Genomic DNA, 14,036 nt, shown 5'->3' on the forward strand with positions numbered 1-14,036 from the left:
TTGTTTCCCCTTCTTGAAATACGTGTGTGCTTGGCCTCCAGATCTCAGGCCCCGGACCTCTTCTCTTATCCATCTGCGCCCTCTCCCTTGGTGATCTCGTCCACCAGAGAGCTCATGGCTCCTAAACTTACCTCTCCAGCCAGCGCTGTCCTCGGAAATTGATATTCAGGTCAGCAATTATTTGTTGTATTGATGTTTCCACTGGAATAGTCTAATAGGTATCTTATTTCTCAAGTTCCTAATGAGTTTCCTGATATTCTCCTCCACCCTCAACCTGCTTCTTTTGCAATTTTATTGAATCAAATTCATCCATTGATGCTTTTGAACTGTGGTATTGGAGAAGACTCTTGAGAGTTCCTTGGACAGCAAGGGGATGAAACCAGTCAACCCTAAAGGAAATCAACCCCGAATATTCATTGGAAGGACTGATGCTGAAGTGGAAGCTCCAATAGTTTGGCCACCTGATGCAAAGAGCCAACTCATTGAAAAGACCGTGATGCTGGAGAAGTTTGAGGGCAGAAAGAGAAGAGGGTGGTAGAGGATGAGATAGTCAGACGGTATCATCCACTCAATGGATATGAGTTTGAGCAAACTCTGGGAGATGGTGAAGGACAGGGAGGCCTGGTGGGCTGCAGTCCATGAGGTCGCAAAGAGTTGGACAAGACTGAGTGAACAGCAACAAATCCATAAAGAAGGTTGAGTGCTGAACAATTGATGCTTTCAAGTTGTGGTGCTGGGGAAGACTCTTGAGAGTCCCTTGGACAGTGAGGAAATCAAACCAGTCCATCCTAAAGGAAATCAACCCTGAATATTCATTGGAAGGACTGATGCTGAAGCAGAAACTCCAATACTTTGGCCACCTGATACAAAGAACTGACTCATTGGAAAAGACCCCGATGATGGGAAAGGTTGAAGGCGGGAGGAGAAGGGGACGACAGAGGATGAGATGGTTGGATGGCATCACCAGCTTGATGGACGTGAGTCTGAGCGAACTCCAGGAGTTGGTGATGGACAGGGAGGCCTGGTGTGCTGCAGTCCTCGGGGTGGACATGACTTTGTGATAGAAGAGCAACAATCCTCCTACTGTTCAGGCCAAACGCCCTGGAGTCACCTTTTGTGCTTCTGCTTCTTTCAAATCCTACATCCAGTCTGTCAGCAAATCTTGTTGACTTGATCTCTGATATAGGCGCATCATATCCTGCTGGGATGTTCTTCCTAATTCCACCTAGGTTCCCTTTTATCTACATTTCGCATTGCCCCCCGAGTCATCTTCTTAAAATGTAAGTCAGACAGCCCTTAACAAGTAGTGTCACTCAAAACCTTCCGGAAGTTTCCCATCTCCCCCTGAGGAGACGGTGGTCATCACAGCAGACTGGAAGGCTCCAGAACCTGGCCCCCTCAGCCGCTTGGATCCCACACTCCCTCCACTTCCCAGGCTCACTCCCGTCACACTGCCTCCCAGGTTTCCCCTGAACGTGTCGGGCGGACATCTGTCTGCATCGGGGACACCGTGTCCCGAAACGCCCCTCTCCCAGGGATGCCTTTCCTGCTGGGTGATCGCTAGCTGACCTGTCTGCCTGCCTTCCGCCAAGGCACTCATCGCCGTCTACTGTATTGTATACCGCTTTATTTATTTATTTTGTTCATGCCCAGGTCTCGTGACTGGAATGTAAACCCCATAAAGTGAAGGATTTTATCTGTTTCAGTCACAGCTACAACACTTTGGCCTAGAAAGCTTCTCCGCACATGATGGAGCTCAGTAAATATTTGCTGAAAGCATAAATGGATTGCGGTTTAATTTTCAGATCCACTGCTCCTGATTTATAGGCTCTGGAGAAAACTACGAAAACATCCTTGTATGCTTGTTTCTTTCCCTCAGGAAAATGCTTTGTCAAAATCACTTGTCAGGATTAAGTGAAATGATAAATATGAAAAGTTGCTTCTAATTTTATTAGTCTTAATTGACATTAACAATACTACGTATAGTCATGTGGAAAAGAAAGCAGACGGTTGCACAAACCAAGGAGGAAGGTTCTCATTTCTTGCCCATCAGGGTCACCGGTGTTTCTCTCAAGGGCCAGTTTAGGACTTTCCACAGGGGGGTTTGTGGCTCGACTCTTTCTATTCTAGGTTTCAGAGAAGGTACCCCAGATTCCCCTCAAATTACAGGCCTGTCCCCAGACTGAATATTTGCTCTGGGGGTACAGACACTCACAGGTCAAGTTACAACATCACGGCTGCAAACTGTAGAAGATGGTGGTGTTCCTCCTTTTCAACTGGGTTATGCCTTCTTTTGGAGCTGATCACTGACCTACATTATTTGCGATGTGCTGATTCTCTATTTATCATTTTTACCTTTAAAGCAGAGTCATGTGGGTTTTTTTTAAAGGCTTTTTGTTCTTTACAGTCCAGAATGTGAGTAGCTGTCTATAAAGTTCATTAGGTATTATGTGGAACTTTTCAGAGAACTTTATAATTATTCTGATTAATTTGTAATTTCCAAGAAGAATAAAAAAATATTCCACAGACCAATAATTCTGAAACAAGAAAGAAATTTTTTTCTCTAAAATTGAAATTATTAAGTGACCTAGTTGCATACGCTTGCCTCCCTCCCCCCGTCTTCTCTTCTGCCTTTCTATGACCTGGGTATGTACTGGAGGAACCAAGTTTGTGGGGAGGCGCTCACCACACCGCCCAGCACGTGGGCACAGAATGAGCACCAGGACACCCGAGGAGCAGGCACTCCGAGCTGCTTCCGTCAGTACAAAGGCCGGGGGTTTACCCTGGCGAAGAGAAGTCTGAAGGTTTAAGAGACCTGAGCTTCACGAGGGACAGCTCTGTGGCCCTTCATTTGTGGATTAAGAAGCTACTCCTCGGTCGGTAAGTTTTTATTCCATCTTGGCATTTAGAAAACGTTGTATCCCTGTTGTCTCAACTGGTTAATGTGCTGAAGGGAAAACAGTGTTGAGAAACTTTGCATCATCCCGTCAGACACTGGTGCTCACTTCGCCCTTTCTGTCACGCCCTGGGGAGAGAAGGAGAGACCCTGACGGTTGTTGAGCCCACGCCGTGCTGGCTGCTGCTCTAGCGATGCCGCCTCTACTGCTTATGTGATCTTACGTTGCGTTCTGACTGCAGTCCTGGGAGCAGGTGTGATTAAAGAGTTAGAAAAAGCCACTCCGTCCATGGGTAGCGTGGAGGGAGCGGAGTCCCTTCAAGCCTCCGGGCCCTGCTGATGCTGACCAGCCCTTGTGAAAAGGCTGTGGAAACACCGGCAAAGAACCTAATAAGCCACCGCCACCTTTGAACGAGCGATCTCACAGTTGAGCCTTGACTGTGAAGGAGAAACACAGACTCTACAGACCCAAACCAGATGCGGTCTCCTTAACCTACTGTTTGCACCTGTGCTGGGCTGCACCATGCACAGAATGGGGTGCTGGGAGATCGAAGTGCGGATGGGGCGCGGGCCTGGGGTGGGGGGGGAAGGTGCTGGACTGGGTGACCCGAGGCAGGATCTGCCCTGGAGCGCAGGGTGGTGTCTAGGAGAGGGGACGGGGCAGAGCGGCTCCCACGCAGACGGGGCACTGCGGGACGGGGCGGGAGATGGGCGGCAGGCCGGGCGGCCTGGAGCCAGCTCCGCAGGAGGGCAGGGCCCACAGTGGGTGTGCACCCATGGGTGGACGTGCTCGTGGGTCTGCTTCAAGGGGCTGGACGGTGCTGCCCTCCACGGGAAGACGTTCTCGTGACACAAACATCCTTCAAGTGAAAGTGACAAATAGGTGGTGATGAGTTTCACTCTGCTGTGGGTTCATGCATTCATGTCATTAAAAAATACTGTCATTCTGCTCATATGATAGCACTGAGGCATGTGCCTTAATCTTTGGTTCAGTCTTCTCTTATTAAACACATCAAACCACCTGAGCCCTCACTTACCTAGAGGTCTCTTATCGAATAGCATCAACCCTCTAAGACAAACTGAGAAAGAGGAAATTAACAAAAACGAGCCTCTGCAGCTAAAATAGATACCACAGAGCCCATCCCCCACAGCTTTTCTCCCAGGGGAGACCCTCAGGGGCGCATCGAGATACACTGACTCTTGTTTTGGGTGCTGTTCTGATAAGTAACGCTGTTTGGTTTTCCAGGGCAGAGCTCAGAGAAGAAAAACGTTTCCAAGTGGGAAGATCACTGCTGAGTCAGACCCCGGGAGGAATGAGGCAGGAGAGGACGAGGTAGGGTGGGAAGACCCTAGAACAGAGAGGGGACAACAGTGTGCTGAACTTTGGGGCCATATAGTGCACAGCAGACAGCCCCAGGCATCTGCGTGACCCCTGCAGAGGAGAAAACTCACACTCCCAGGGTTGACCGCAAAGGACTACAGAGGCAGGGCTGGACGACGGAGATTTTACTAGAAGGAGCGTTTGAGCAAGAATCTTATAAATCAGATCTGAAATTTTAGAACACTTAGTCCTGGAACTGATCGACCTCAGTTGAAAGAGAATTCAGAATTACCTTCCGCCAAGAGCAAGGTGAGTCAGACACCATCGTGTCCCTCCATCAGGTCCACTCAGCCTGCAGGGCTCACGGCGGCGGGCGAGGTTCCAGGATCCAAAGAGGCCTTACCGGAAAAGCCCGAGGCCTAGGATGCACAGTCCTTTGTTCTTTTTACAGTTAGCTTTGAGAGTCCAGAGAGGAGCTGGAGGCCTGAGAAAGAGACCAGGTAACAAAGAAAAGACGGGGGTGTCGAGGAGGGAGCGGTCTGGGTGGAAGGTGAGGAGGGACATAGCGGAGCAGAGCCGAGACAGGGAGCAGAGGCTGTGGGCCCGGGGGGCGCAGGCACACGGGACCAGGGCGGGTGCTGAGTGGGCAGGCGCTGAGTGGGCAGGCGCGGGGCAGGGTCGCCTGCCACCATCGGGGGTCCCCTGGGTAGAGCCAGGCCTCTGCACGACCCTCCGCAGCGTCCTCCTCCTGGACGGAATCACAGGCACTTCCTCCCCGTGCTCCATCTCCCCTTCATCACACCGAGCGCCGGAAATCCTCGGGGTGAAGGGATGACCAGCTGCAGACTGCGTGCGTGCTCTGGTTTTTCCTGCCCAGCTGCCCGGGGTTTGCCCGGTCAGGGTCTGGAGAGGTCATCCAGACTTTCAGCCCCCGTGCTTGGAACCCTCTCACCGGCAGAGGAGTCCTGGGCCCGAAGGCTGGTCACAGCAGAGGAGGCCACGGCGGCCGCCGGCCGTCTCAGTGGCGGCTGCTGTGACGGCCGGGGAGCAGCCGGCTTGCTGGCGCATGTCACACCCCGGGCCTTTCTCATTTCTGTAGCAGCTTTATAAGTCAGCCTGGCGGTTCCCGTTAGACAGACTGAGAAAGGAGGCTTGAATCTGGGTCACCGAGGAGCATGATGAATCAGTGGTGGCCCCAGACTCTTTGCTTGGGCCCCCGCCGCGCCCCAGCAGGCCACCGTCGGGAACTAAGGCTGTGAGCTCTTTACAGGCTCGAGGAAGGAGACTGTCGATTTTACTGTGGGTTTATCTGACGCCAGAATTATTCGTGTGGAGCTCCCCCGCACGAAAGGATGTGTGGCTTTCAGGTTTGTTTCTGGCAGATAAACAGAGGTTTAGGAAACGGAAAGTCATGGTCTTGTGTGTGTGATTAAGTGAAATGCCATGGAGTGGCCTGGCCTCCTTTGGCCTTTCCGTCGCTTTCCAGACTCTGTAACATAGGCTGCACCATTCGCACCCCTCCTCCCCCGGTCTGGCCGGCGGTGGCCTCTGCTCCCCTGCCGTGAGGTGGGGGGCTCCCTGGCCTCGGATGGGGGTCTGCGGGGGCCAGTGCCGAGGCCAGCACAGAGGCTTCCCGCTCTGTTTTTCTTTTTTCTTTAAGAATGGTGTGCGAATGTCAGCCATCTTTTATTTTATTTTATTTTATTTCCTTGGCCATCTTCACTGCCGCTCAGCCTCTCTAGCTGTGCTTGAGCATCTCCTTGCAATGCCTTCTCTCGCCGTGGGGCTCGGGCTCAGGGGCACTCAGGCTTCATCGCGCAGCGCCCAGCCTCGGGCGCTGTGGCTCTTGGACTTAGTTGCTCTGAGTCACGTGGGATCTTCCTGGATCGGGGTGGAACCCGTGTCCCCTGCACTGGATTCTTTACCACTGGACCGCCAGGGAAGCCCCCTTGGCCCTCTTGATGTGAAACGGGGGTCTTTCTGTCTTCCCCACTCTGTGACCTAATTCTGTCCATTCTGATAAAATTAGTCATGCCCTCGATGAAGAGTTTCACAGTAAATCTGAGAAAAGCCAGTCCCACTGGAAGGTAGCTTTAATGCTACTTGGAGCTCTTTCCTTGTTCGTAGTAATCTTGCCCAGGTTTCCCTGTTCTGAACCGGGGGTCGTGGACAACAGCTCCTTTCATCATTTCCTGGATCTGATCTGAAGGAAAACAGCATGTTGACTGCTCAGGAAACCGACGTGAAAAGCTGTGACTCCAGGGGCACTCAGAGCGAGGAGGTTATCAGGAGCTATCTAGCAGGTGCAATTTTTCCAGCGGTTCACCTGAATGATATCTGCAGCAGTCACTACAACTAGCCCTTTTCCTGTTCTCAGAGACTGTTTCGTTGTACAACCACGTATCTCATTACTAAGCACATGGAAAGCAAAGAGGCAGAAACGAAATTACTCTTCTTATGTTTCTACCTCCTGAGCCAGGCTGTTATCATTTCGGAGCGTTTCTGCCCTGGCCGCTGTGTGCGGGAGGATTGTAACGTTGTAGCTTTATAGCTTTGTCACGTTCTATTTTTGCTTAGAAGCTTTGGAAAGAATAAGGCTGCCTCTAAAATACTGTGCTCGGGGTTAGAACTTTAAAGTTGGGGCCGCATATGAAATTTTTGCAAAGAAGTCTCTCTTCTCTTGGGGTCAACCCACAACCTCAAAAACCTCCCTCTCCTCCCCCACTTTAGAGACACCAGGCATTAGAAAGAGAGTGAATATTGGTTCCAGCGAAGTCGTTTTTAAAACAGTGGCTGTGACCGGCATCCGGGACCCTCACAGGGGACCAGTGTGTGTGTCTGGGTGATGGGGTCTCTTCCTTCTTGAGGACCTCCGAAGTCAGCGACCAGGAGGAGAGGATTCCAGACGCTCCGGGGTCCCTGAGGAGCCTGCCTCACCTCCCTGCTCCCCCCAGACCCGTCGGCTTCCCTGGAGCCTCGTAGAGCCTGCCCCCGCCACCCTAACCCGAACCCCACGCCCGCTCCCTGTCCCCCTCCGCACACCCCTCTGCACCCCATCTCTCTTTCCTCCCAGCTCCCCTCTCCCTCCACCACCTCCCAGTACTCTGCTTTTTAGACCGGGTAGCTCCTTTTCCCTGGGCCCGCGAGGGAGCAGAGGCTTCCTGTCCACAGCGCGTGCCGGGAGGTCAGAGGGAGGGAAGCCCGTACCCCATGGCCAGGTGGCTGGGGCATCTGAGCCCCGCCCTCGCCTGCGGAGACTGCTTCCTCCCACCCTCGGGTCCTTTGGCCCATGGCCTCCCTTTTGGCGCGACTGGGAATAGGCTGTTCCTTTTCCACTCCAGCATCTTCCCCGTGGTCCCCTCTCCCGCCCTGGGGTAGCCAGCCACCCCCTCCTTCCCGGTGCGTCCTGGTTCCAGGCCCCTTCTGCTCCCTGACCGCGCTCTGCGCTAAGCAGGCCCGCGTGCGGAGGCTCCTGCACCCTGCCTGGGGGTCATCCAGACCCAGAGCGTTTCAGAAGGGAGTGAGCTTACTACGAACAAAGAGCAGAGGTGATGAGGGCGTTGGGAGCGGCCTGGCCAACCTCTTGACGGGCAGGGGCGTCGCCAGGACCCCGGGTCAGGCCAGCTCAAGGGCGAGCTGATGCTCCTCATGGGTCAGTAGTCAATTTGTAGAGCCTCAAGACAAGGAAAATTCCTGCTGGAAGGGTGGCATTCGGTGACTGGTGAGGGTGAGCCAGGCTGAGTACCAGAGTGGGTGTTTCTGCCTAATTTGGGATCAGAGAGCTGCCTGGGAAGATCAGGGGAGCCTTTGGCAAACTGTTACAAAGGGCCTCGATCAGTTCCGGAGGGGACCTTGGTTCCGGGCTCCATGTCCGTGGCCTTGGGACAGGACTCTACAATTACTTCCGATAGATCCTGGCCCGCTCGGGACTGCCCTGCCGTTTCCAGGTTCTGGGAAGCCAGGCTGGTTGGCCACCCTAATCCTGGCAGCCCACGAGAAGACAGGAGGACGATGCCGGCAGGAACCCTGGACCCCATCTCTGAAGGCTGAGGGCTGGCTCCCGTCCCCCTTGGTCCACCAGGGCCCTAACCCTCTGCCCGCCTGGGCTGTACCCGAGGGCTGAGCAGAAAAGCCTGGAGTCAGGAAACCAGGGCTCTGGGTGTTGAGATGGGGACCGTCTGGGCGGGCAGCTTCTGGCCCCACAGCTGCAGCTGGAATCAGATATGGGCCAGGGGTGGGTGGGGGGCCGCAGAGGGCGGGGGGTCTGCTGACTCCTGGGGTTCAACCCAGTCTCACTCGTGCCTGTTGCCTCTGCAGAGCCATCTGTCTCTTTGGGTCTTAGTGCCAATTCTTTAGTTTTATTTTCTATGTATTCATTTTTGAATTGAAGTATAGTTGACTTCTAATGTGCTCACTTCTGCTGTACAGAAAGTGGCTCGTTTATACATACACACACTCTTCTCTGTTCTCTCTTCCGCTTTATCGCAGAGCATTGGATGTAGCTCCCTGTGCCATGCAGCAGGACCTTGTTGCTTCTCACGGCCAATTTAAAAAAAATTTTTTTCCTACATCTGCGGTCTCTGTTCCCTGAGACCGTGCTCACTTCTTAGACCCTTGTAATAATGCCTTCACTCAGACATCCACACTGAAAGCTTATCTTCCAAGAGCACTGTAAACGCCAGCGATTACAGCAAAGGCCAGTTTTCAGCCCTCAGACGCGGCTCTGCACGGCTTTCTCCAAGCACAGTGACACTGAGCTGATTTCCCAGTGGCCGCTGCTTCCGGCCACTGCTTTCCTCCTCACTTCGATTTGTCCTCCTGCTTCCTGGCTTCCCTGGCGGCCCAGAAGTCAAAGAGTCTGCCTGCAATGCGGCAGACCTGGGTTCCATCCCTAGGTTGGGCTGGAGAATCCCACAGGCAGAGGAGCCTGGCGGGCTACAGTCCATGGGGTCCCAAAGAGTCAGACACGACTGAGTGACTAACACTTTCCTGGGCTTCAGTGCAAGCCCCCGAGCTTTCATCAGCACCTCTGAGTTCAGCTGTGACCTCCTGCCCAGAACTGCCCCTGCTTTGCGTGCTGGAGCTCCTCTTTGGGACGGCAGGGAAGAAGAAGTGGGGGGAAGAGGAGCAGGAGGAAGGGCGGGGGCCGGCTGTGGAGCTGAACGCACAGGAAGACCTGCACGGTGTGTGTCTAGTCCGCACCTTCATCCTCCACGAACCTCCTCTTCCCTTGCTCGAGGAGGAGACAGACCCCCAGAGACTGCTTTGAGGAATGCCCGTCACGTGGCTGACCCAGATCTAAAGTCAAGACTCCCCGTGACAGGAGACCTCAGTCTCCGCACCTTGGATGAGTCTCATTTCCTTCCTCCTCGAGCAGTTTCTGTCCTTCTGTGTAGAAATGTGTTAGAAACCCAGAAGTAAGCGTCCAGGTCTGATCCCCCCACGACTGTTGAGATGGAAAAGCAGCTATCATTTTCATTCCTTGTTCCTCTGGCTCCTTCCTGGTGTTTCAGGGCGTCCTTTCTCTCCACATTTATCCCAGAGACGCGCAGCCTGCGGGCGTGGCTGGAAGTTCTGAGGTGCGCGCTCTTGAGGAAGCTGCCGCGTCTCTGAGTTTCAGTCTGACGGCATCGGTGCCCTCCGGCTTCCCGTTAGGATGAAGAGAGCAGGATGAGGGGAACACCAGGCCGCCTGGCTCTGCCCTCAAGCCTGCCAGTGGCTCTGGGCTCTGGGCCACCTCCCTCCTGCACGGCTCCCTGCCAGGGTCAGTTCTGGGAACTTAGCCCCTGTCATTCCACAGAGAGGAAGTGGGGAGATTTCGGGTTGACTTCATTGCGTGGCAATGGGATATGCCGTACTCCTATCATTATTAGTTCAGGGGCACCTCAGATCAGCAGCCTTTGGGGGCCAGAGACTGGGGAGCCCCGCAGGAGAGCACAGGGGGTTTTCTGAGCTTGACTGACAGCGGGCGAAGGAGATGGGCGAGCCCCTCGCTGCCCCGGAGGACAATGCTCAGGGCGGAGAGAGAGGACATCGACTCCACAGCACGTGCCCTGAACAGGGAGGCTGGGCAACCTGGAGTCTCGGCCAATTCCAAGACACACGGTGTCAGCACGGCTGGCAGTTAATCCCCTCAGTGAGATGCTCAATGAGATGCCTGGAATGCGGGAGCCCCAGGTTCGATCCCCGGGTCAGGAAGATCCCCTGGAGGAGGGCGTGGCAACCCACTCCAGCATTCTTGCCTGGAGAATCCCATGGACGGAGGAGCCTGGAGGGCTATAGTCCATGGGGTTGCCAAGAGTCGGACATGGCTGAGTGACTTCACTTCTTCACTTCGTCACGAGATGCTCTTTGTCCCTAGTGGGAGACTTGCTGGCAGGATTCGGTGAGGAGGGTTTCCTTATTTCTCTGCGGAGGGAATGACACACCCCAGGGCCCAGCCCGAGCCGCCCCAGCGAGACCCTCTGCTGTCAACCTTACCCGCTTCACCTCCCCAACAACATTGCTGTTCAGACGTCTTATTTCCTCCACCTCTAGCATCCTGCCGGCAAATTTCCCAGTAGGGACAAGGAGCATCTCAGTCAGCTGGAACTGACTGAGAGTCCAGGTTGCCCAGCCTTCCCGTCGGCGGTCTTGGGAAGGATGCTTTTTGAACAAAGTCCAGTTTTGCTGTGATTTCTGGACCATGAGGTCACCGTTGGGCACGACTTAGCGACGGAACTGAACTGAATTACTTTACAATGTTGCGGTGCTTTTGCCGTACATTGACATGAATCAGCCATGGCTGTACACGTGTTCCCCATCCTGAGCCCCGCTCCCACCTCCCTCCCCATCCCACCCCTCAGGGCCATCCCAGTGCACCAGCCCTGAGTGCCCTGTCTCATGCATCAAACCTGGACTGGCGAGTCATTTCACATATGATATTATGCATGTTTCAATGCTATTCTCTCAAATCATCCCGCCCTCGCCTTCTCCCACAGAGTCCAAAAGACTGTTCTATACATCTGTGTCTCTTTTGCTGTCTCGCATACAGGGACATCGTTACCACCTTTCTAAATTCCATATATATGCGTTAGTATACTGTATTGGTGTTTTTCTTTCTGGCTTACTTCTCTCTGTATAATAGGCTCCAGTTTCATCCACCTCATTAGAACTGATTCAAATGCATTCTTTTTATTAGCTGAGTAATGTGACGCTGCAGACCACCCCCTGCTGGGCCCACACGGCTGCCAGTGAGCTCCAGATTCGGGACTGATCTTTCATCAGGGAGGCCCAGGGTCCCCGGAACACCGACGTCATCCGCCTGATGGGCCACCTGCCCGTCAGCAGACCCCGGTCACCCATGTGTCACACACCTTTGGAAATCAGCCACAAAGTTGAAAATCTATGAAACGCTTGTCATCCCTTAGAGGGACACACAGTTATCCGTGGTGAGGAAGCCTATATGACTGAAGGACTTTCTTTACAAAATTGTTGCCCAGAATTATTTTAACTTTTATAATGAAAAATGTGTTTGTTCATAGTCCATGCAAACTTCCCCAAGTTCCTATTTTTCCTTTTTTAAGAGTTTTATTTTCTACTGGAGAACAGTTGCTCTGGTTGAGGGGGTGGTAAAGCTTCTGTCCCCGGTGTGGGTGACTTGGGTTCAATCCCTTAGTCAGGAAGATCCCCTGGAAAAGGGAATGGCAGCCAACACCAGGATCCTTGCCTGGAGAGTCCCATGGACAGAGGAGCCTGGCAGACCACAGTCCACGGGCCCACAGAGAGCTGGACACGACTGATGGACCGGCTCTTTCACACACACAGTTGCCTGACAATGTTCTGCTAGTTTCAGATGTAGAGAGTATTCCCTGGTGCTCAGACAGGGAAGAGTCTGCCTGCGATGTGGGAAGATCCCCTGGAGGGCGGCATGGCAACCCATTCCAGGATTCTTGCCTGGAGAGTCCCATGGACAGAGGAGCCTGGCAGGATACAGTCCCCGGGGTCCCAGAGTCGGACACGACTGAGCGCCTGAGCTCCGCCTCCAGCACAGCAGAGACGCTCAGTTTATGTAGGTACCTGTGTCTTATTTTTCAAATTCGTTTCCCATTTAGGTAGTAAGTTACATAATACTGAGCAGAGTTCCCTGTTCTGTACCGTGGATCTTTGCTGGTTATCTATGTTAAATATAGCCATGTGCACGTGGGTTTGTTCATAACCTATGCGCATTTCCCAGGTTCCTCTTTTCCCTTTTAAATTCTTCTTCCTCCTGGGGGGATAAGCGTGTCTTCTCTGCGGGGCTGGGACTCCCTTCTTTCTGGTTCCACAGACCCTCTCCACGGCCCAGGGGTGAGCCTGCCAGTTAGTAGGAGGGTCCCCGGGACTCACCACAGTCTCACCTCAAAGGGTAAAGCACTCCCCGCTTGGCTGTGATGTTAATTTACCAAAGGGCCCCTGGACTTTGTCCTGGATGAACTGTTCACATTTCCTGGCAGGCTTTCAGACTGGGAACCATTTATATGAATCGCATGATCTAGGGCGGGCCTCTTGCTCTTCACGTCCGTCACCATGTCATGCAAATGAGCAGCAGCATCTTATTGATGTAGTGTTGAGAGCTCACAGATTTTCGACGTGGGAAGTTTTTGCTTTTCTAAAGAACGTATTGATTTCTTTGGCTGCGCCGTGGCTTTGTTGCCCGTGTGGGGCCTTGCATTGCGGCTCACAGACTCTAGCTGTGGGGCGGCCCTTAGCACGTGCTCCCAGATCAGGGATGGAACCAGCGTCCCCTGCACCGCAAGGCGGATTCTTAACCACTGGACCACCAGGACAGTCCCAACATGGGGACGCTTCTAGAGAGAGAAAACAGACGGGTCTGAGCTTCTCAAGGATGGCGTATAGTTTGGAATTTACTTTGAAGCATAAGGAATTTGGGGGCAGAGGACACTGCAGGACCACACAGGCCCCCTGAGTCCCACCCAGGAGCAGCCTCGGGGGTGGGTGGGAAGGCCACCGTTCAGGCTGGAGCCCATCAGAGGCCAGGGCCAGACCCGCTGCAGACTGGCTCCCCTCTGGCACAGAGGAGGTGCGCAAGGGGCAGCGGTCCATTGGGCGGTGCCCCCTCCAGCCCTAGGCTCCTCCGACGGGTGGCCCAGCACCCGTGTCCAGGAAGGGAAGGCGCTGCAGGCCCCTCACCTCCGGGTGCTGCCTCCCAGCATTGCCCTTGTTGGCGTGCTGAACTCCACTCGCTGCCCTTCGGGGTCCTCAGCAAAGTCAAGTCTATTCTTCCTGTTTTAGGCAGGCTGGGCCCAGGGTGATACTGAGCCACAAAAGGACATACCTTCCCACCCTCTTGCCAAATAAGACTGTCGAAGGGGACGTCAGGGGGAACTGGTGGGTTAGAGGGTATGTGACACCCGTGTCCCTCGATCCGGCGGTGACCTGACTCTTGACCTCAGCCAGGAGCTGGCATGGCGGGCAGCCCTTCCAGCAGCTTCCGCCCGCAGGAACAGGGTCTCAGAGGAGGCGGTGGCGGTGGTGGGGCGAGGAGCAGGTGCAATGGAGGGGCAGGAAGGACACGGTCCCCTCCTCTCCCTTGGGCATTGGTCCTCCGGGTCAGGGACTGCGCAGGATGTCACGGGGAGGGTTCTTTTCAGGGGAGCGGGCAGGACACCCACGTCCGTGGAGAACCTTAAGGCCCAGCAGAGCAAGGCGAGTCGGGACCTGGAGAGACTGTCCTTCCAAAGGATTGCTGTGGCAGAGGAAGAGCGTTTTTGGGACGGCGGGGTCCTGGAGCCGGGAGGTCGTCCAGCCTCTCAGTCAGATGGAGAAAGGCTCTTCTTC

The 14,036-nt window shown here is 54.1% G+C and overlaps 1 protein-coding gene across 1 annotated transcript in view; it reads left to right on the forward strand.

Annotated features, from left to right (window-relative positions):
• Positions 1 to 2,760: 2,760 nt before the first annotated feature.
• Positions 2,761 to 14,036, forward strand: part of CCR6 (C-C motif chemokine receptor 6) — a 28,799-nt gene continuing 17,523 nt past the window's right edge. The window contains exon 1 of the mRNA XM_042253713.2: positions 2,761 to 2,880. The gene's annotated coding sequence lies outside the window, so the exon portion shown is untranslated. The remainder of the gene's footprint in view (positions 2,881 to 14,036) is intronic.

The sequence above is a fragment of the Ovis aries genome, chromosome 8 (genome assembly GCF_016772045.2).
Source record: "Ovis aries strain OAR_USU_Benz2616 breed Rambouillet chromosome 8, ARS-UI_Ramb_v3.0, whole genome shotgun sequence".
Taxonomy (NCBI): Eukaryota; Metazoa; Chordata; class Mammalia; order Artiodactyla; family Bovidae; genus Ovis; species Ovis aries.